The sequence below is a fragment of the Sminthopsis crassicaudata genome, chromosome 6 (assembly GCF_048593235.1).
Source record: "Sminthopsis crassicaudata isolate SCR6 chromosome 6, ASM4859323v1, whole genome shotgun sequence".
Classification (NCBI taxonomy): domain Eukaryota; kingdom Metazoa; phylum Chordata; class Mammalia; order Dasyuromorphia; family Dasyuridae; genus Sminthopsis; species Sminthopsis crassicaudata.
Window position 1 is genome coordinate 25,898,626 of NC_133622.1, and position 23,345 is coordinate 25,921,970.

A 23,345-nucleotide genomic window follows, 5' to 3' on the forward strand; every position below is an offset into this window, starting at 1 on the left:
TTTCTGTTCCATAATGCCAGACCCAGGTACAGGGACACAATTTGGGTTACAGATTTAGAAACCAAAAGGACCTTTTTTTTTTTTTTTTTTTTTTTTTTTTAGAGAGACTCTCTCTTAATTTTGCCTCATTTTGTAGATGAAAAACCTCAGGCCCAAGAAGGTTAAATTGCTGCCCTCAAGTCACATAAGGTATAAATAAGAAGCCATATCTTGAAAATCTATTTTTTGACTCCAAATCAAGTAATCTTTCCATTGTATCATACTATATCCCATATTATTCCTAACTTCCTATTTAACTTGCCACAAACAAAACTTGCCTGTATTTTTCCCCATTCTCCCTGATTGTGTATGGGAACAACTAAAGAAGTTAAAAAAAAATCTAATATTTTTAAATTTAAAAAGAAATACTCGTTCTGATTCTAAGACAGAAGACCATCCAAAACATATAACAGAGCTATTTAAGTCTGCCAAAGAGGTAATAACTTATTCCACAACGTTGACTAGTCCTGTTAGGCTGAAATTATCAAATAGTATGACATTCAAAAGGTCAATATGATCTAGTTTTCGAAGAGATAGATGGCTATAGAAATGAGGAAAGTATTATATATCAGGAATATGTAAAGACATAAGTATTATTTAAATATTAATTTTATAATAATTTTATTATATATATATATTTAATAAGATATATTATGTTATAATGTAATTCTTTAGACTATATTCTTAGGGACACTAAGAAAGGGGCAGTGTCCAGATTGATATAAAACAGAAAAATAACATTACTTCCAAAGCTAGAATAGAAAACATCCAAGACTTTCTTTGAATATTTTACTGTGTTAGTGATGACGTTATCATAATAAAGCAACCACAGAATCCTTTCCCTATAACATGCCACTAAAAACAGGCTTCATGACCCTCAGAGACCATCTAATGTCTGCCTTGTAAGGGAAAGAGAATCCCAACTCCAATAGAACCAACAAATTACAATCATCACCCAACTAGTGACTGGAGAATTTTATGAAAGTTGGGGGACCCATTATACCTCTCAAGCTAGGTCTCTCTCTCTCTACTTTAAAATAGTCCTAATTATAATGAAAATTTTATGTAAATCAAGTCTAAGTATTCTTCTTGTGCCCAGTTCTGCCCCATAGGACAGAGTAGAACAATATTATACTTCCTTATAAGGCAGCTAAAATTGTCCTCTTCCTCAGTCATCTGTTCTTCTACATGCTAGGCATCTACAATTCTTTTAAATAATCCTCATATGGTCATTCATCTTCCAGAATACTGTTCTCTGGATATTCTCCACCTTAGCAATAGAGACTTTTATTTTTTCCTTACTTAGTCTTAGTCAATGATATTGTATTACCTCAATCAAACTGAGACCTCAGGAAGACCTTAGCTTATACAGGTCAAGTTTTTTTTTTTCTTTTCTGCATCCAGAGTTATTTCTAGTCATCCTGATATCTATAATGCCTCTAAACCCAGATTGTTCCGGAGGGGAAAGTAGGCTGGTACATTCCCTCCCTCATGTCATGCTCCTCTTTGAAAAATGGCTTTAACTGTGATAGCCAGATACCACTATAGGTATACAGCCTGGTCAGATCAGAAGAACAATAAAATTGTTAAGCATTATTAAGCATCCCAATGCTGGCTAAGATTGAATTCCTTTTCATAACTTCCACAGCCCACTTTAGAGCTTTCATCATAGATTTTGAAGTAGAAAAGACCTCAGAGCTATTTCAAACCTTTTGGATGATAACTGAAGAAATTGCATTTCAAAGAAGATAATTGACTTGCCCAAGGGATGTCACAGCATCAGAGGTGAGATTTCAGTCTCTGACCTCTAGCTTTAGAGCTCCTGCCAGGGTACCACATTACCTACTAATTATACCTTGATTCCTCATATACCTTTTTATAAAAACAATGGAGGAAGCCATAAATGTCAAACAAATTCTTGAGGGTTTGCTATTTTAAACTTTTGAATTCACATGAAAACCTTGCTGGAAGCAACCATATTATTATAGTAATCAAGATCCTTGGGCATTAAATTAATGAGGAAGGGAAAGTGGAATTATTCAAACCAGATTGATTTGAAGTATTTGAAGTATTAGTAGGAAAGATTTAGGGAAAAACTGACTGAGACAAAGAAATAGAAAATGGTTATATGAGCTCTGAGAAAATTCTTTGCATGCAAAAATAAGTCACTAGACACCTATAAAGTCAGAAGAAAAAATGACAGCAAAATATTGAATGAGTTCAACTCAAGAAATAATAGATCAGTGGAAATATGACAAAAAGTAGAAGTCAAGCCAGGTCAGAAGACAGGAACAGATAAAGTACACAATAGTGGATTAAGGAGATGTGAAAAAGATAAGGGGGAAAAAGGTAAGAAAAAAAATTCTTCATTAATGTAATGCCCCAGTAGGAGTCAAAGATAACACTAGCTTTTTCATAGATTCAGAGGAAAAGTATATTGCACATGGAGAGTCTTTTAAAGATTGTTTTAGGTTCCATCCTTATGAAAAGTTCTAGTATAATCAGGAAATTAGAGAAAATGTTTCCTCTTTTGGGGAGAGGGGTAAAAGGAGTCAGAGGATGAAAGATAAAAAAAAAAAAAGTCAGATGCCAATTATGGATACAAAACTAGAAAAATTATTAATAGTATAAATATACATGCACCATGATCTCTACCCTTGAAACTCACTAGATAACTTTTATGAAAAATAGATAATTTTTAATACCTAGAAGGCAACTTCTAAATTCTGTTTCAAACAGCCAAAGTAAACCATTTTTCAAACCCTAGTTACATTCAAAATAGAGTGAAAAAATTGCCTTTATTTTGTAAATATATTTCTTCAGAAATAATTATATCTGAGAGGTGGAATCAAGTAGAAGACTGAGAAATTTTTTCTTTTGCTTTTGTTTCTTTGATTTAGTTCACCCCAACCTACCTCACCCACAATAACCTAGAAAATGTATTAAAACAAATTTTAATCATGAAAATTCATAGTCTGCTATTACTCCAACTGATGATCCAATAAAAAGAAAAGGAATTCTCTGGACATTGGGAGAAGTGGCTAGGATTTCAGTACAGTGAAAGCAGATACAGCTGAGGCAATAGCAACAGTGGGGAACATTTTAGTGCCCAGGGATTGTAAGAATTAGGGAGATTAATATGGAAGCATAAGGACAGAGAGAGTGATTTCAGGGAACTCCTGAAAAACAAAACAAAACAAAACAAAACAAAACAAAACAAAACAAAACAAAACAAAACAAACAAACAAACAAAAAAAAAACAAAACACTGGAAATGTGAACAGGTGCCAGTTGGTAGCCCAGCCCATGATTCTGGGTCATAGTTCCAGTGAGGACATGAGTGGTCACAGTTGGGAGAAAAAAAAATTGCTTTAGTATACTAAAGTAGGAATAAGATCTAAAAACTTAAATATGAATTTCTCAGCCCAAAAGCAAAATGTGTGGGTAAAACACAGTTCTGACCTTTAGTCCTACAAAAAAGACTACACTGGAATAACTTAAGTAGGAAATCAATACTAAAAAAAAATGAAACAATTACATTTCTCTGACCCTGTAGACATAACCAGCAGGCTAAGGAGTCCAACAGCAATCTAATGAAACTCAAATACATGACTTGAAAACATCTACAAGCAAAGCTTCACAGAAAAATGCAGATTGGATATGAGTAATAAAAGTTCTTGGAAGAGTTCAACAAAAATTAAATAATGATAGTAAAAAATAAGAATGACAAAGGGGAAGAAGGGAAACAAATGAGATCTATGTAATAATATTACTAAAGAAAATAGTTCCTTAAAAATCAGAAATATGAATATCTAATTATGATAGTTATGATTTTATATTAGAAAATAGTTTACCTCTTTTAAAATTGTGTTAATATATTTAAATATATTTTCCCCAAATAACTATTAATGATCATCTGTGTTTATATTATTTTTACAAATTAATTAAGCAATTAAGAAGTCAGATATGAAATTTCTTTAGCAGGCATTATATATATGGTTATACTCATTAGATCACTTATCCCCTAATTTTAATTTGCTGATTTGGTCATTTATAATTGAGACAAATTATAGCAGATGAACATTTTTAGAATATGTTGATAATGGTTAAAAGAAACAGTAATAACATTGCTTTTCAATGATTTGAGTCATTATCTCCACAGAATAAGCATAGACATGCTCTTAACTAAAGATATTTTTTAAAAGACAAACTCAGTGTCATTTGAAAGGCATTGTCATTGCTGGAGAGAAATGTAGAAATAGCCAAAATTGCACAATTTACTGCTCATTTTTCTAATGGATATGATGAAAAATGGGATACTACATTTTATGTATATTTGAAGTAAGAATTTGTATTTTACGGACCTTGAGGACTCATAAATGTTAATACTGGCATTGGAACTAGTCACCCCAATATTGTCTGGGGAATGAAATATCTGACATGGGGATGCCAAAGGTGACAAAACAATTATCTCTCTCCTGAGCAACATAACTGGAAACACGACTCAAGGAGAATTTCTGTTTTCATGAGACATCAGCTAGCTTGTTACCAAGGAATAAACAAATTGGAATGAGATAAGCTATTTACTGGAGTGAAATAAACACATTGCAATTAAATTTGATGTAATCTAAAAGATTTGAATTTGGTTATTGACATTGGCTATTGCCGGGACAAAAATAGAATTTCAAGGAGACATTGTTAGAGAAAACACAATATGAGATTCGGAAATACTTCCTAATCACTGTAAAATATAAATCCTAGCAACACCAAATGACATTAGAAGAGTAGAATGTTTAAGTAGTTCAAGAACAGTTAAAAAGTGATTCTTTCAACTAAATTCTATTATGTAGAAACTCTACAGGTAAGTCACAATTCTATTCTATGAGCTCACTTTCTTTAGTTGTTAGATGAGTGTGTTAGACTCAATGATACTGAAGTCCTTTCCAGATTTAAATGATTTTATGATTTCAAAATTATTTTTAAAAACACAAAACAGCTATGAATATCCATTAAAGAAATGAATTACTTCTTTTTAAAAGAAAACACACATACACCAACGAATTCTATCCTGAGAAATACTACTAATTAAAATAAAACAAAATATACCTCTGCTAATGAAAAGAGATTTGAATTTGGAAAGCAATCAGCCACTTATGATGACACTCATTGATTTAATTTTGCTATTTACAAAGGTTTTAATTCAAGATGAAAATGGATAAGGTTATTACTTCAATTAGTATTCTGTAATAATATCCATATATTTTCTAGCTCCTCTGCAGAGACCATGAATTAGGGAAAAGTGCAAAATATTTAAATGTAGCACAATATGCATATAAATACCATTATTAAGAAGACTATTATCCAATTAAGTGATATGACACAGAGCAAATCAAAAACACTTTAAAATTTAGTTTCTTCATCAATAAAGTTAAGATAATTGAATTACCTATCTTATGCTGTTACTGTGAAGATAGTATTCAGAGTTGGATCTCTGAAAATAGAAGAACAAAAGCCCTGAAATTTGGTCCATTGCTCCCTCTATTCTGGAAACAGAATCCTACTTTAATAAAAAGTTAAAAGTCAAGACTGGGAAAACAAACAAAAAACAGATGATCCTAACCATGGAAAGTCACTATGGTGACAAGGAAGATCAAAACACAAACTCAGAAGATAATAATGTCAAAGTTCCTACATCCAAAGCTTCCAAGAAAAATACTCTCTATTTTCAGAGATCCAACGAGGAATTTGTAAGGTGCATTTATTACTCTCCTCGCTTTTGTTCTGGTCTGTGAGTGACCCAGCCTTGGGGTCTGTGAAGGAGTTACTCTGGTGTGCTAATGCTCATCTTCATCCTGGTACTGCCACCCAGAATTGTGACCTGAATTTGAATATGGGTAAAGCAGTAGTGTTCTGCTCCAGACTACCAAAGAGACTCTTGTAATTGCCTTCTGAGCAGGTATTTGATCCCCTTACTGTCTATGGACCGAGAGCTCTGGAAGCCATTATTGCTCATGCAGTAGCTCCTGGTTTGATGGAGCTAGGCTGTGCTAGATTGTGTTCCACTCTCAGACAGATATGACACATTTTTCCTCCTGATGCTCCAACTTGTCTTGGGTTGGAAAATTGTTTGATTCTATCTTTTTTGCACGTTCTGCTGTTCTAGGCATTGCTTAGAGTTATTCTTTAAATGTTTGTGGATGGGTTTGGGGGAGAGCTTAGGTGAGTTCCTGCCTTTACCATCTTGACTCCACCTCCAGATCTATATAAATGTCATTTGATAGCATCATCGCCATCAACAATTTCATCATTATGTTAGTATTCAATTAAATTTCAAATTCAATACTGTTTGATGATATAATCAGAGCTTTATGGTGTATAAGATGGAGCACCCAGGTGGAAGATTACTCAGAACCTCTTTGTAGGAAAAAAACATTGTGTTTACATATATGGGGAAACAAAACTACCACTGGATGATTGGGATAGCTGCTCTCTCTTCCTAGTAGCATCCATGGAATGAAAGTCCTGTTTACCCACATGTGTGCCAAATACTGAGTTGGATGTGGGAAAAGGACTACCTCGAAAACACCTTTTAGGGCCTGTGGAGCTAAGAATCTGGCTCAGGGATTGGTCTATTTTTTTTTTTTTCTTTTTTTCAATTCCAGCTTAAGGTTAAGTCCCAGAAGTTTGAGTAATGGTAATCTTGAAATCAGAATTCTATGATAGATGTTATATTCAGCCCATTAACTAAACTTCAAAGCAGTTCCAGAAAGGACCTCAATGTCCAGTATTTTATCCTGCCAGGTGATCTTCAGAATCTTCCTAAGATAATTCAAATGGAAATTATTCCATTTCCTAGCATGGCACTGGTAAACTGTCCAGGTTTCACAAGCATACGTAATAATTTGCTGTTGTTCAGTCATTGTTCAGTTCTGTCTGACTCTTCATGACCCTTTTGGGATTTTCCTGGTAAAAATATTGCTGTAGTTTGCCATTTCCTTCTCCAGCTCATTTTATAGGTGAGGAAACAGAATCAAACAAAGTGATATGCCCAGAATCACACAGCTGGTAATCTGTCAAATCCAGATTTCTTCTCAGTTCTTGCCAGCTCCAGCCTAACTTGTTAACTATTATTCGTTATAATCATTAATTACTAAGTAATTTTGAGTACTGAAATGTTATACCAATGGAGCATAAGCTTTCATTCTGAGGTTGAAAGACTTAAATTAAGGCCAGTAATATACATATCTGCCCATACATCTTACCCCAAATGAACAGTCTAAACAAAGGTTGGAAAGATCCATCACATAAAAATTGGACATTAAAGGATAAAAGTTTTAGGCACAGCCAATGGTGAGAACCATTGGGTCAGTGAAGCAATAAGAAACTGTAATGGAATCTGTTCCATTATGGGGAATACCTACCCTAAAATGAATTCATGCATCTTCCTTATCATTATTATTGTCTTTGTTGTTGATTTGTGACACCCACTGTTTTCCTTTCTCCTTTGATTTTTCTGCTTGCTTGGCTTTGTAACATTCCATAATTTAACAGAATCCTCATATTCTAGTTTTCTTACATCTTAATTTACTACCACTGTGATAAATTTTCTTTTATCTTTCTTGATATCTCAAATTTTAGACAGTTTCTATACACATAATAATAAATATTTAATGACTGAGTAAAAGATGACAGAAACTAAAACTAAATACTTTGTGTCCATTAATAGTATTTTCAAAAAGATTAAAAAATTAAGGAGAAACTAAGCTGTGGTGATAAGTTTAAATTAGTTTTCTGTTATTCTTTTCTGAGTATACCAATGAAGTGAATCCATAAAAGAGGCAAAAGTTGGTATAAAAGTTCTAGAAGGAATAGATAACTTTCATCATTAGGGAGGAAATAGCAAGCGGTCTGGCAGGCATGTTGGTTTAATTCCAATCATGTTCCAGTTTAACTGCATGGCTTAAAGTAATTCTTTAAAGTATTTGATGATGATTCTGGATAGATGCAAGTTCAGGTGTAATAAAACATTTGTAGGAGAAGAATATAGGGAGAAGTTGAAGAGGTCATGAAGGAAAAGAAATATTCATAAGATTTAGCATACTAATGCAGTTTAATTCAATCAGCATTTATCAGATGTCTACTATGTGTAAAGTTCTATGCTAGACAATAAAACTAATGACTAATTTATACCTCATTTCAAAGATAATATTGTTGCAATTTAATCCTACTCCATTTTACCAGAGTACTAATTTCTTACATTACATGTAAATATTTGTAAAATAATATTCCCCAAAATTTTTTGCATTAGCTATAGTCAATTTAAGGTAATTCAATTTTATAAGTATAAGGTCCTGAGGAAGGAGACCAATTTAAGGAGTTCCTTAATTGTGACAAGATTAGAAAGCATAGAACATTTGTTGGAAGAAACTGAAAGGATACCTCCCAGTGATGCTTTCTTGATAGATTATGGTGAACTCTGGAGAGTTAGCTATCCCTCCCCTACCCACCCCCCCCAAACAGTATACAAAACATCTCTCTTTCTCGATTCCTTTTTCTCTTTCAACTTCCTTTCCCATTTTAGGAGATGAGTTTGGGGAAGAAAGGATTCAAAGGGATGGATTTTGCCTGGATACTATTAGCTTTCTACTCCACCCACAACCATGAATGGTGATTAGTAAGCTATTCGTTTTGTCAACAAAATTCCTAGATATCAGGTTTTGAATGTATTTATGGTTTTTGTTTACTTTTTGAGCACTTATTAGAAACCAGAGACATGATAATGAATGGATTTTCTCATCTAAAATTAAATTGCATTTAAAAATTATCAAGTATTTGTTTTCTCCTTCACTGAAAAAATTATTAAAGAAACACTTATCATAACATGCACAGAGTCACTTGGTCCCACTTTCATGAGTAAGACTAGATGAAAAGCAGGGATAGAAAATGTCAAGGGCCATAAAAGGCCAGCAAAATTATTTGCATGTTCAATGAGAGGCAAAAATGAACTGAAAACTAGGTACCTCTCACTGCTTGAGTTTTATAATTTGGTAGTTTTATATGGCCTGCAAATAATGTTATAAATATCCAAATACTCCTTGACAGGAAAAAAGTGGTTCCCCACCCCATCTCTCTGACAGAGAGAGAGAGAGAGAGAGAGAGAGAGAGAGAGAGAGAGACAGAGACAGAGACAGAGACAGAGACAGACAGAGAAAGAGAGAGAGAGACAGAGAGACAGAGAGACAGAGAGAGACAGAGAGAGAGAGAGAGAGAGAGAGAGAGAGAATGAGAGAGAGAGAGGAAGGGAGGGAGGGAGGGAGGAGAGGGGGGCAGAGGGAGGGAGAATTTCCTGATGCAGGATTCCCTTTGGAGATAAAGAGAAAAGGCCACAAAAATCCTATCCATTGTCCTATTTCAAAATCAAAGCTGATGATTTACTTTGATAGGGCTGGTGTATTGGAAACAGGATTATTTATTAGTCAGTCCAAGAAGTTTGTTTCTCCTTTGAGTGGGAATATAAACCATAGGTGGTTCTATAGGTCTTAGGGGAACTGTTTATGACTTTGCTACATATCCTGGGGGAACTGGTTCTGACTCTGCTACAAGTCTTGGGGGGACTGTTTAAACTCTTTGAAGAAGAAAGATGCATTACAATGTCAAAGGGTTGTTCCCACAACAATCCTAAATTCAATTTCTTTCCTGTAGGAATTTATGAGATATCTGAATGTTTTATATGTTTTGATATCTTGTTGGAGACTTCCATAAGTCCTTTATCATTTGAACTTTATTTGAATTAAACAAAATATATCAGGAATGCATTTGGCACCTTGAATATTGGATAAATAAATATAGATAGATATAGATGTCTCCCCAAGTATGAATAATAGAGTTCTTAGACCCCATTAACATTCAATATATATTTATATGTATATGTGTAAGCATATTTAGGTATGTGTACATATATATGTATACATGAGTATGTGAGTATGTGTGTAAGTAGATAGAAATTTTGCTGGTGTAACTTCAGTCAGAAATGAACAAAAGAGATACCAACCCTTTTGATATTAGAATATCAGGATTAGTCTTCAATATAAAGAATATTGAAAAGCCTTGAGAAGTAAGTTACATGAATAAATTTACTTTTCTTTCTATCACTTGATACTTGCTCTAGGATAAAGAGTTATTCCTGTGATAATTTCCTGAGCTTAAGTTAATTTTTAAAAAGAATTTTATTTTAAACCAACTTTATAAGCAATGAGAAATCTTTTTCAATGATTATGCATATATAAATATGAACATCTTGAGTTTATTTCAATTCTTTTTTCTATTTTATAAAAATATATCTTCTTTTTGGAAAAGAGTATTTCATGTAAATATTTCAATAATCAAAAAGAATACCAGGTTCTTTTTCTTTTTTCTCTTTTTTAAAGTTATAAAAATAATCTTTTGATTTTTTAAGACTTTATCCAGAGAACCTGGGTAACTCAAAGCTTTTATCCAAAATGCATTTAGTTAAATTAGATTCAAGAAACATTTATTTAATACTTACTATATACAAGGCATTATGCTAGACAGTGTGGGATTCGTCTCTGCATCATTCTTAGGTTCAGAACAAAGAACAAATTGAATATTGTTTCCAGCATTTAGAAATGAGAAGTTCTGATTAAGTACAATCTGTCCAGTCTACAAGAAAGTGGAGCAGGGAGACTTACAGAATGAATGTATATAGATAATTTACAAATAGATATTGAACAGCTTTAATTGCCAAGGAAAGCATAGTTCTGAGTCAGTAAGTCATTTAAAGAATAGAAGACAGTGCTGAAATCCAGCTTGCCATCTAGATGGAAGCGATGAAAACACATGGATACTAAAATGAATTATTATTATATAAGATCATATGAATAATACAAATACTCTTCCATGCTCTGTGATTTTTGTTAAGATATAGAAAGGCAATTGCAATATTTTCTACTTTGTGTGCATCGTGAATCTGATGAAATTAAGAAGGAAATTAATCGCTTTCAAAAGTTTGGTGACCCTTTTTAAACATCATTTATATTTGCTCTCTTCATCTATTAATATTTAAGAGCAACCAAAATCAGACTTAATGCACAGTAGTTAGATTCAAATTAGGTATCTTATGAGGTATCATATTTTTTATCAAAAATTAAATTATAATGTAAGTTGATTTCTAGTATATATATATATATATCCATATGTAATATTTATATACATATGTATATGTGTATATATATATATGTGTAATATTTATATACATATATATGCAGTTATGTACATTTCTATATATTTTGGTAATCTTAGACTATTATTTGATCCCTGGAAGCAGAAGTGCTTCCACTCATAAGACTAATCTTACTTACTCCATTCTCCATTCTGAAAATGTTTCCAAACTTTTCATTCTTCAAATTGAAACTTTTCCTCTCCCTGTTGATCCCTATTACTACCTGCTCCATGAAACTTCCCTTGATCTCTCACTTAGAAATGATTCTACAATTAATATCACATGCATCACTTTATTTGTGCTTTTATCTTTTCTCATAATTATAGTATTAATTATTGTATATTCACTATAAAATTAATTCCATTTTTTTTGTGTCGTATCTCTTCCTGCCACAAGAATGAGAGCAGAGAACATACCATAATTATTGTTGTATTCTACCCAATAACTGGCTAAGTGCTCCACCAGAGGAACAGTTAGTTGTTGAATGAATTCAATATTAAGTCTTTGGTTTGTATTTTTAAATTAACTTTTGCTTCTTTGATTTTTATCTTTTTTTTAATTTGATAATATTTGTTATTGATGTTGAACAAATTAATGTTCTAAAGATATACATTAGGGGAGATAGGTCAGCAGAAAGAGATACATAATATATTGTATATGACTTGAGTGTTTTTATTGTTGTTGTTATTGTTTTGGTTTTTTGGTGAAATACAATAAGAAGCCATTTTTTCCCCCTGTGGCTACTTTCTTGAGTCACACTATAATCAATAGTTACTACAGTGGGATAAAATCCTCCTCTGAAGTAGAAGTCACTGTCAGCCATATTGCGCAACTAAAATAAGGTTTGTGAGTGTGTGTATTTTTGTGTCTAGCTTGGGGGAGCATCAGTATGTTAAAAACGTATAGTTCTCTGAGAAGAGTAAGCCCGTTGAAATGTATCAGGTACATAATATAATGAATTTACTGTAACACCATCTTGGTTACTATGCTAAAAAGCAATCCCATGTTGCAAACTTGACACATTGAGGGAGATGTGATTCTGTGTTGACTGAAGGAATCATGAAAACATACTTGCTATACAGAATTGTAACAGTTAATTGCAGACACTATAAGTTCCAACTTTCTATACAAACCTCCTTTCTCTTTCCCTCCTTCCTTATCTTCTTCCTTTCCTCCCTATATACTCACACACACATACAAACACATATACGTGTCTGAAGATAACTATTTATAAATGTAAATAGACAAATATATAGACAGACAGACAGACAAACAGACAGACAGATAGACAGATAGATAGGTAGTCAGGCAGTCAAAATCTTTTCAGTTCTTGCAAATACTGAGTAATCTTTTGTAGTTTTAAGGCATGTATGGAAGACATCCTTTTGAAAGAGAACCTTTCCTGTTTCTTTTTTTTTTTTTTTTTTTTTCTAAAACAATAAATGTTTCTTGGTTTTTAAATAGCCAACAATTAAGGACAGGATTATTATCATTATTCCTTTCAGTTCATTGTCTGAGTCTAATGGTGAGATCTATTTTGAAAAATCATATAAGATCTCTTAACTGGTTTTCTTTCCAGCTTTTATCCAATGATGCCTTCTGTGTCTGCATAGATCATTCTTACCAAGCTGTTTTCATGATGAGAAAGCAGGCTTGTGAGATGCTGGTTGGGTCAATGAGTGTTTGGATAAACCCATGAAACAATCCCAACAATAACAGAATGGTTCTTATACTTTTCTGCAGAAATGATATCAGAAAGGGACAAAGAGAGATAAAAGATGCTAAGAAATTGACTCCTTTTAAATATTAACTTTATTTTTGGTACTTAAGAAGTGAAAATTAAATAAATAAATAGGAAATAAACTTTTATAATTTCAAAAATTATTGACTATTAAAATTATCTTTTAAAAACACATGTATTATTTAAGAAATAGAACAAGCTATTAATCAACTCCCTAAGGAAAAATCTTCAGGGTCAGATGAATTTACTTGGGAATTCTACCAAACATTTAAAGAATAATCAATTCCAATATTATACAAATTATCTGTAAAAATAGGGAAAAAAGGAGACCTACCAAATTCCTTCTATGACATAGATATGCTGCTGATAGCTAAACCAGATAGGGTGAAGACAGAGAAAGAAAATTATAGATCAATTTCCCTAATGGATATTGATGCAAAAATCCTAAATAATATATTAGCAATGAAATTACAATTAACTCCAATGCTATATAAACTATTTGCAAAAATAGGTATTGAAAGAATCCTACCAAATTCTTTTATGACACAGACATGGTACTGATACCTAAAGCTGGTAGGTTGAAAACAGAGAAAGAAAATTATAGATCAATCTCCCTAATGAATATCGATGCTAAAATCTTAAATAAAATATTAACAAATAGATTACAGAAAATCAAACCCAGGATAATATACTATGACCAAGTAGGATTTATACCAGGAATGCAGGGCTGGTTAAATATTAGGAAAACTATTGGCATAATAGATTAAATCTATAAACAAACTAACAAAAATCATATGACTATCTCAGATGCAGAAAAAGCATTTGATAAAATCCAACACTCATGCTTATTAAAAATAGTAGAGAGCATAGGAATAAATAGACTTTTCCTTAAAGTGGTCTGTAGGATCTAATTAAGACCATCAGCAAGCATCATATGTAATGGGGACAAACTAGAACATTCCCAATAAGATAAGAAGTGAAGCAAGGTTGTCCACTATCACCATTAACTATTCAATATTATATTTAAAAGGTTAGCTTTGCTAATAAGAGAAGAATAAGATATTAAAGGAATTAGAGTAAGTAATGAGGAAACCAAATTATTACTCTTTGTAGATTACATGATAGTATATTTAGAGAACCCACAAAAAACTACTAGAAACAAATCCCATTCTCTGGGAGGATAAAAAAGGGCGGCACTTGAGAGATTGAGAGTCTTGTCTGGGCCAGACCTGGAGCGGCTCTTTGGAGGAAGAAGGGTCTCTGCTCTAGGTCAGAGTTGGTGGCTGAGAGATTGAGTTGAGACAGAAGATCTCCTCCCAGAGAGCAATCGGAAGTTTCTGGAGACAACAGCACATTACACCACTACACACCTCTGAGATTAGCTAAAATGACAGGAAAAGATAATGATGAATGCTAGAGGGGATATGAGAAAACTTGGACACATACGATGTTGGTAAAATTGTAAACACAAGGCTGCAAGGGTCAGTGTTGAAAAAGTATCATGCATATGTTTTGAAAATTAAAAGCAATAAAAATAAATAAAAACACATTATTTACTCAGCCCTTCAGGTACAAAAGCTGTATTTATCATCATTTTTAAGAGTCTTTTAAAAATGAAGACAAAAAAGCACATTTGACATTTTACCTAAGGAAATTAGAATGGGAAGAAAGCATGTATTTTAATCTGATTTCATTGATACAATTATTTTCTTTGCTATTCCGAATCCAATCTCCCTTTTTGACAAAGATTAAGAATAAAATTTTAAAAACAGTTTACCAAGATTAACAGTCTTGTTAATTAATTATGCTGGTTAATAATTAAATTTTTAGTTCCCTATCTCCTCCAAGTTTGTTTGGGAGTAGATTAGGAGTAAGTATGTTTTCTCATTCAGGGACAAGTTTATTCATTATAAATTGCCATTTTTTTTTTTAACAGCTTACTGGATAAATTACAAATGAAACAGAACTTTAAATGTATCCTATCACAGAACTTAAAGTGAGTATTGATTTGCATGTGAATACCATTAGAAAGACACTATTTGGGTTGAATAAAAAGACATTTTATAATAAGGTCAAAGGAAAGAGAATCCATGTAATTTTTGACATTAGATTTACTTATTGTCTCTGGTTTTAACTTGCAATGTATTGGTAGGCTGGAGCTAGTGAAATGTTTCACAATAAGTATCTTTTAATTGTTTTTTTCTTTCTACATGTACATGTAGAAACATAATACATGTTTCGCCTACCTAAGCCTACTCAAAAAGTGTTTTCCCAATTTAAACTAAAATTCATCTAATTTGCAATTTGTTTTCATTTCAAATTTTGATGGAAATTTCAAATGTCTAGCATTATAAATAAATGTGTCTTAATGAGCAACTGAGATGACTTTATTTAAAAACAAAAGTGAAGCAAATTATATAGTGGATGGAGTTTGAGGATAATAATCCACTTCAAGGGAAGTAAATGCTGACATCTCTAGAATTGTCAAAAAATATGGAAAAGGGAAAAGAAGTGTAAAACAAAAACCAAATAAAAAATGCAAATCAAAGGAGATATTTTATTTGCTTTTTGTTTAGATTTTATATTGGATTATAAGCACTGAAAAAATACAATAATTTGAATGCTAAAAGGTTTGGAGGTAGGGGAAATGAGATAACAATAGCTACACATTTGAGATTTAAACATAACAAGACAATATATAATTATTTATGTATGCTAAATATTAAATAAATATATTCTGAAGGGTCCCCAGAATATGTAGCATGTACAAAATTATAATGGCAAAAATAAAAATTATCTCCCCAAATAACTTTCATTTCAGTACAGGAGATAGGGAAAGTAAGAATATATGACCATTTATTGAGGAAAAAAATCAAAATAGTTATATAGCTCCACTTTTTTTTCATTCAGAGAATGATAAATGAGTAAAAAAGAGTGTTAGGAAAAATTGCTGAGGCAAAAACACAGGGGTCATATGAGAAAAATGAGATGTCATCCAGTCAGAAGCAGAGTACTAAGACCAGATGAATTTGGGTGGGAAAAATTGCCTCTATCATCCCCCAAAGACTTCTTATGTTCTTTTCTTGTCTTTCTAGAAATAATTTAATAGAAAAAAAATTCCTTCAGTTTCATAGCCTTATCTTGGTAGAGTTAGAGCTCCTTAATTGTCATCCTGAATTCACATTCAAATAATAAATGTGATGTACATGTTCTCACTCTTTCTCACACCACCCCTATGTGACTTTCATGACTTATATTGCTGTGTCAGTTCAACTCTTTGAAGAACCAATACTACCCTAAAGTCCCACTGAAATATTGCATAGTTCACATGAAGATTAGACAAGATTCTAAGACCAGAGGTCTTTGCATAGAAATACTTACCTTTTTCATTTTAAACATAAAAATATCCTCTTTGATTTTTAAATTGTCAATAGCTTTTATTGCATAACTTATGCAATGTCTGGTTCAATTTTGAAAGATTTTCATTGTTGTATAAGCAAGCATAACAGTAATTATGAATTTCCCTGAAGATAGAGGAGAAATGATATCTCCTATGGCACTAAAAGATTACCAAGGATAAGAAGAAAATGTGTGTATTACAATGTCTGGGATAAATTAAGTGCAAAATGGTGTTTGCTGATTGATTTGTGGACTTAGAATTTCCCATTTATATATAGAAATGTCTTTAAATGTAAAAATAGTCATGTATTATGTCTGATCTCTACCTAGCAGGTAGAGATGCAGAGGGAGCATCTTTACAACTTATAGATAGAAAAGACATTGCCAGTTGATTTCAGAAGTGGTTCATTCTATTTATTTCTCTTCCCATAATGCTAATTGAACTATCAGAATGTTGAATTTCCAGCAATGACTTTATCTATCTACCAGACTACCCCTTGAATTGCACTCATCCCTAAGGTTCTATTGTATACTAGTGGTAATTCATTACAGCTGAAGTTTAGCCTTTGTTCTTATCATTACCTACAAATATAACACATCCATTTTCAAGAATTCTGAAATCCCAACTTCTAGTCATAACCAATCAGTTTTTCATCTCTCCTGACTGCTTTTAGAAAACCTTACTTCTTTTCTAAATCATGACCCTCAACCCCTTGACTCCTCTATTTTTCCCAAGGCATCTCCCCTGTATTATATACTTTCTCCTTATTTCCATATTTTGATCCCTTGATGAACCAAGTCAGCTTTACACTGTCTTTAGTTTTGAATTCCTAGCTCCTTTCTGAAATCATCAATATCTATTCAAGCCTTAGGCTTGGGTCACTCCCACCATTCACTACCTTCACTCCTATATACATGCTACTGAATGGAGGTGGATTTTACAGAAGAAAAAAATTGAGCCCCCCATCCTGGCTATCATTCTAGATCTTTTCCTCTCTTAGATGAATTCTTATTTGGACTGCTTTAATTGTGCCTCCATTTTTCTCCCTTCTTAACCCTTTCTAATCCAGTTCCTGGCCTTATCATCCCACCAAAACTGCTTTCTCTAACGTTCTCAGTAATATCTTACTTCTCAAATACTATAACTTTTTCTCAGTCCTTATTTTCACTGATTTTTCTTTAGCCTTTTATGCTGTTGATTATTCTCTCCTTTAATAACTCTTCTAAGTTTTCAAGCCTAGTTCTCCTGAAACCTATTTGATTTCTCCTCACTTTTCTTTGCTGAATCCTTACCCAGTTCATACCTTTTAACTCTAGGTACTTCACATGATACTCTTCTAGGTTCTCCTCCCATGATCTGAAATAGATCCATTTTTTATTTCTGTCACTTTGCATTTGATTGTGGGCTTTTTATTCCCTGACAAATGGTTAATGTTTTTGTATGTGCCTTGTACCAGTGAGAAAAGAGTATTTTCCTTTTTATCCCCATTCAGATTTCTCCAAAGTTCTATCATACATAACTTTTCTAAATTGTTAACTTCTTTAGCTTCTTTCATGTTTATTTTGTGGTTAGAGTTATCTAGTTCTGATATAGGAAGGTTGAGATACCCCACTAGTATAGTTTTGCTCTCTGATTATTTTTGCAACTCAATTTCTCCTCTAGGAATTTGGATCCTATATTACTTGGTGCAAATATGTTTAGTATTGATGTTACTTTGTTGTTTATGGTACCCGTTAGCAAGATATAGTTTCCTTCTCTTTTTATTAGATCTACTTTTGCTTTTGTTTGATCTGAGAATAGAATCATTTCCCCTGCTTTGTATTTTTTTTAATTAATTTCAGCTGAAGCATGGCATAGTCTGCTCCATTCTTTTACCTTTATTCTGTATTCTCTATGCTCCAAATATGTGCATTGTAAACAATATGTCAGATTCTGGCTTCTAATCCATTCTGCTACCCATTTCCATTTTATGGGAGAGTTAATCCCATTCACATTCACTGTTAAGAGTACTAATTCTGCATTTCCTGCTATCCTATTATTCCCAAGTTGTACTTTTCTTTCTTCTTTTAGCCTCTCTCCTCTCCAGTGTTTTGCTTTTGACCACAACTTCCCTCCATGTGCCCTCCCTTTTTTTTAGCTCCCCTCTTATTATCCCTTTTCTTTTCTACTTCTGCCTTCCCTTCTATTAGGAATTATTCTATTCCCTTCTATTATTCTATTCTCACTTTTGTTTCAACTTTTCCTTCCCACTTTGTTATAGAGTGAGACCAATTTCTATACCGACTAAATTTGTAAGTTATTCTTTCTTTGAGCCAGATCCAATGAGATTAAGGTTCAAACAATGCTCATCTTCCTCTCTTCTTTTTTTTTAACAGGTCTTTAGGGCCTCTACATATAATATAATTTAAAACACTTTCCCTCCCATTCCCTCTTCTCCCACTACAATTCCTTTTCCACCACTAATTTACTTATATCATTATATTAAATGTAACATATCTATACCCTCTAAGTATACCCTTTCTAACTGCCCTGAAAAAGATAGTTCTCAAGTTATGCATATCATCTTCCCTTGTAAAAATATAAACATTTTAACCTTTAAAAACATATTTTCCTACAATTTATCTTTTTATGATTTTCTTAAGTTTTATATTTGGAAATCAAATTTCCTGTTCAGCTCTGGTCTTTTTATTAGAAATGATTGAAAATCCTATATTTCAATGAATATCCATTTTCCACCTGAAAGATATTGCTTAATTTTGCTGGGCAATTGATTCCTGGTTGTGGTGCCAAGTTCCTTTGCCTTCTGGAATATCATATTCCAGGTCCTCTGATCCTTTAAACTGAAAGCTGCTAGATCTTGGGTAATACTGATTGAGATCCCTCTTATTTGAATTGTTTACTTCTGGCTGCTTGCAGCATTTTCTTCTTGGTTCGATAAATCTGGAATTTAGCTAAAATATATCTCTCTGCTTTTGGGGTCACTTTAAGGAGGTAATCTATGGATTCTTTCAATAGTTGTTTTACCTTCTGGTTCTAAGACATCAGTGCAATTTTTCTTGATGGTTTCTTGAAAGATGTTGTCCAGGTTCTTTTTTTTTTTTTCTTTTTCTTTCTTTTTTTTTTCTTTTTTTTTTTTTTAATTTTGGCTTTTAGCAATCCAGTCATTCTTAGATTATCTCTCCTGGGTCTGTTTTCCTGATCAGTTGTTTCTCCAATGAGGTATTTTACATTTTATTCTATTTTTTTTTTCATTTTAAAATAATTTTGATTCTTGATATCTTGTTGAGTCATTTGCTTCCTATTGTCCAATTCTAATTTCTTCAATTAGGTTTTTTGCCTCAATTTTTGCCTACAATTGGACAATTGTACTTTTTTAAAAATTATTTTGTTCAGCAGACTTTTTTTTTCCATTTTGCCACATTCTTTTTAAAAATTCCTGTTTTCAGTTAAAAGCATTTGAGTTTTTTCTCTAAAGTATCATATCTCTCCTGTATAGTTCTCATTTCTTCTCCCCATTTTTCTTCTATTTCTCTTTTAAAATCCTTTTTGAATTTTTCCAAAGGAGCCCCTTGAGCTGAAGACGTGTTCATATTCTCCCTTTGAGGCATCATCTGTAGATATTTTACCTGTGCTGTTCTCTTCTGGGTTTATGTTCTGATCTTTCTTGTCTCCATAGTAGCTGTCTATGGTCAGAGCTCTTTTTGCTGTAATGTAGTATGTGCTTAATAAATGTCTAATTGATTTTATCTATTTAGGGGCAGTTTTTTAGCCTCCTGCCCTTACTTGTTTATTTCTATCATTTACTCCTTTCATTGGTTCTCCTGCTATTAAACCAACTAGTGGTCTAAATTCATGTGTATGCTGATGCCAGCTTGAACTGGCTCTCAAAAAATGATGGTTAAACTTTCAGTGTTACATAAACATGTCAAAAATCAGCAAATGCTACAAATCAAGGCTTTTTTATTTTTACAATTAAAAAAGTAATGAATAAAATTTTCATAATGTATATTACACTGATTTTTCCCCTGAAAGCCAGTTATTAACCATCTACTAGCACACAACTGACATAATCAGAAACTTCTGATCATGTGTGGATGTATGTGTGCATTTATATATATATATATAGGTGCACACAATATTATATTGTATGAACAGCATGTGGAGAAAAACATTTTTATGTTTCTCTTACATGGCAAAACAAAACACAATAATATAGAGAAACAATAAGGGCAATTAGATATATACAAGAGAGCTACAGAAAGAAAGAAATAGATTGAGACAGAGACAGACACAAAGATAATAAAAGACACAGGCAGACCTGAAAAGAGAGACAGAGATAGAGACAGAGAAAGTGAGTGAGGGGGGAATGGGAAGGGGAGAGAGAGAGAGAGAGAGAGACTGATAGACAGACAGAAAGACAGACAGTGAGTGAAGAGGGAGCAGGAGGGAAAAGAGAGGGAGAGAGATGGGGAAAAGATGTAGGGAAAAAGGGAGGGAGGGAGAGAGGGGGAGAAATATCCTACATGGCTGGGTTAGGGTGGCAAAGACTAAAGTATTGCCCTGAGGCAAACAGGGAAAGACACTGAGGTAGGGATCAGTTAAATCATATACATTACATCCCTATATCACATATTTCCATGTCACATATATCATAGCCCCAGAGAGAGAGAAAGACATTGAGAGGGGAGGGGGAAAGTTATACTGGTATGGAAAGACAGAGGTACAAAAAATATAGATAAGACATGTATAGAAATAGCACAGCTTAAATCACAATATTAGAATAATAAGAAGAAATGGTATCTATAATTAATAAGACATGAAAATCAAAGGAGAAGGGAAGAAAAAAGATAAGTGGCTAGTGAGTTGAGTGAGAATGTAGATTCCTGAATATCATCTTTTATCCTCCTAAAAGAATATATTTCCACCCATGATTTCTGACTGCATCCCTATCTACCACATGGCAGTATTTCAATATTTTTTGTTGTTCGTTTTGCCCTTTTTCTATATCTACTTCACCTCTTCTGCTTTTCATCTAGTCATTTTCTAAGAATTTCTCAGACTTCACCAGAACAATTAACCCTATATAATTCAACTAGTTTTTTTTTTCTTTCTAATAGATTCATTATATATAGATATAGATATAGATATAGATATAGATATAGATATAGATATAGATATAGATATATATAAAACAGAAACTCAGGATTCAGTTTTAATTTGGAACTCTAAACTTTACAAGTTCCCATCTATTTACTTAATTTTTTTAAAATCTCCCTTCCATTGCCTTAGACATTAAAAATCACTATTTTGACCAATCTATAGTGTTCTTTTGCATATATTTCACAAAGTGTTTTGGTGTTTGTTTGTTTGTTGAATCAGCAGCAACTCTTCCTTTTTCTAAAGGGATACTGTTTAATCTCTTTGAATAGTCCAATACAAGGCAGATGCTGTTGGTGAGGATGGTGCTTTTTTAAGAACATCAACGCACATAAGTAATGTCATGGGTTATTTAGTATATTCTAAGAGGCAATTTACCAAATGGCACAGTTATGAATGGACTTCCAGTTCTGTATTAGTTTTAAGAATTGTAATTACAAGCTGCTTCATATTTTAATATAATTTAGAAATGATTACATTTGCAATTCATCCAAATTTCTGTTAATCGTATTGTCTCTTGAGTACTTAAGAAGTATAGAGTGCTATCAAAATCCAAGTGAAAACTTCACAGAAATATTTGCTATCAAAAGACTCTGTGAACTCAGTAGGGTTGGGAAGTAAGCCCAGGATGAGCTGCCACTGCCCACTGCTTCTCCAGTTGCAAGCTGGTCCAGGAGAAATGTTACAACCAATGTTCTTTTAGAGTGAGAAAAGAATCCTTTATTCAGTGAATCTCACGAGAAGCAGGTATGCTCAAGGGTGAGACACATCCCAAATATTGAACCAAGCAGGAGTAAGCTGGATTTGCAATCAGGGTGAGTTACATTTGGTTGGATTTACTGTCAGAGTTCAAATGATCCTGTTTACAATCTTCTTTTTTATTCACCCATTTCATAAGTCAAAAGTCTTGTGCCCTCTCACTGACCCTAGCTGGATTGGGCCAATTTAGGTATGGGTCTTTTTGTCAGGAACTTGGTTGGTTTGCCAATTATTTGAATCACACAATGAAGTTGGAAATATTTGAACAAGATATTTCATCCTTTCTTTCATCTTGCTTTGACAATATCTGTGGAAATCTAAATTTTCATACTCCTCACATATGGAAATCATGGTACTCTTACTCCTTTTATTTCAATGAGAAGGTAGTATGGTATAACAGATAGAGGATCAGCCTTGGAATGAGAGAAGCCATAGTAGAAACTTATCTTAACCCATAAATGCTTTGTTGCCATGAGAGAGTTATTAAAACTCTCATCACCGCAGTACAATTCTGAAAAATTAGAAATCAAATGATTTGACTTTGTAAAGGAAAGTTTCTGAACCAGGAATAGTTTTCAAACTTATACTGAATAAATCACAATACTTCCTCCTCTCACATCTGAATGTTTTTAAAGTCTGTCCAAGCACAAAGAATACATCAGCCATTATTGTTGAAAGATTTACAGTTCATTCAAATACAATTAAAATAATTCCAAAATATTAATTTTGTTCTCTTACGTTTTAAAAAATGTATAATTTCAACTTTATGGTAACACATATCTTCATTGAACTTAAATCCACATCATGTTATGATTTTTGTTGACTCCATTCCATAAAACTCCATTCATCTGATCTTATTTTAATTAATTTCTGGTCTACAAATGTTGGTACTCCCTCCTACTATGGAGATGACATAAAATCTGTAGAAATGTTTTTCATTTCCTACAATAAATCTTTGGTAGACCCTCTTAACACAGTGCCATATATATTGGCGATAATCTGTGGATACTC

The 23,345-nt window shown here is 32.7% G+C and overlaps 1 long non-coding RNA gene across 1 annotated transcript in view; it reads left to right on the plus strand.

The window, feature by feature from the left end:
• The window catches only part of LOC141546518 (uncharacterized), a 90,507-nt gene that overhangs the window by 56,285 nt on the left and 10,877 nt on the right, over positions 1-23,345 (plus strand). Inside the window, exon 2 of the long non-coding RNA XR_012483319.1 lies at positions 14,955-15,014. This is a non-coding gene — a long non-coding RNA (uncharacterized LOC141546518). The remainder of the gene's footprint in view (positions 1-14,954; positions 15,015-23,345) is intronic.